We start from the raw sequence: 1,178 nt of genomic DNA on the forward strand, positions 1-1,178 counted from the left end.
TCGCAGGGTAGAAACCATATCTTTGGAGAAAGAGCTGACACAGAGTGTCTAACAGTGCAAACAAAACTAGCTTCCTGGCTGACAAGTTGTAATCGCTCTTCCCCAGTTGGCTCTGAGAGCTCTTTCTAAGACTAACGTCCCCAGTCCCCGTGTTTCGTGACATTTTATATGCCACCGCACAAACTCTCACCTGTCTTCTGGGGTGAGTGGGGATATAGCTTTAAAAAAAGAAAAAAAAAACCGAGAAGTAAATAACCCACTTCCTCTACAGAATCATCCTCCCTCGCTACAGAACTGCTCAGCAGCCGGGGCGCTTCTCAGTGGTTGGCAGCTCAGGGAACCTTGGAAGTTGAGCGGGACCAGGCTTCAGCCACTGACAGCTCTGACCGGCAAGGTGTAGGACCTGCGCGCTCTGCCGAGAAATGCCTGCCTTCCCCGGGCGGGGGTTGGGGGGGGGTGCACGTTGGCGCCCCATTTGTGTGTTGGGTTGGGGAGACACGGAACCCCACTTTCCCTCGCGCTGCCTCAGTGGCCGCCCTGCGTGAGCGCGCGAGCCAGGGGAAGGTACCTCTGACGTTTGGCTCTTGACACGCGCAGGCATCCCCGGCAGGCGGCAAATCCACGGCGGGGCTGAGCCCAGTGCCCCCGACTCGCCCCACAGTTCGGAGCCCCTCACCCGGGGCGGGGAACACTGAAAAGCCAAGCCTGCCTTTAAGGTACTTTCCAGACCCCACTGTACCAGGGTCAGGATCATTCAACTCTCAGCTGCCAAACGGGCAAGAGCGCGTCATCCCGGTGGCCCTGAGCATTCCCAAGTGTCAGAGCACATTTTTCGGAATAACCTCTCCAAAATGTTAACATGTTCAGTGCTGTCCTCCGCCTCCCACCACCCAGCCGGCAAAAAAGGCTAACACAGATTAAAATAAAAACCCACAGCCCACAATCAAACTTTTAAACATGTAAAATAATAAAACCAACTCACCAAGTTAGAAGGGCAGAGAATAACGCCCAAAAGGCTTCCAATAAGGCGGAGGCTTGGCCTCCCCTCCTTATAAGCCGCTGGGTAACATGAGAAAGCTTTAACTCCTTAGGGCGTGGGCCCGAGCCTACCGCAAGTTGGTTCAGGCGGGTGTCACCGGGCGCCCGCCCGCAGCGCCCCGCCCCGGACCCCCACCTCC

The 1,178-nt window shown here is 56.2% G+C and overlaps 1 long non-coding RNA gene across 1 annotated transcript in view; it reads right to left on the reverse strand.

The window, feature by feature from the left end:
• The window catches only part of LOC105310531, a 3,054-nt gene extending 1,888 nt beyond the window's left edge, over positions 1–1,166 (reverse strand). Inside the window, exon 1 of the long non-coding RNA XR_897514.2 lies at positions 983–1,166. This is a non-coding gene — a long non-coding RNA (uncharacterized LOC105310531). The remainder of the gene's footprint in view (positions 1–982) is intronic.
• Between the last annotated feature and the right edge of the window lie 12 nt (positions 1,167–1,178).

The sequence above is a fragment of the Pteropus vampyrus genome, unplaced genomic scaffold (genome assembly GCF_000151845.1).
Source record: "Pteropus vampyrus isolate Shadow unplaced genomic scaffold, Pvam_2.0 Scaffold5426, whole genome shotgun sequence".
Classification (NCBI taxonomy): Eukaryota; Metazoa; Chordata; class Mammalia; order Chiroptera; family Pteropodidae; genus Pteropus; species Pteropus vampyrus.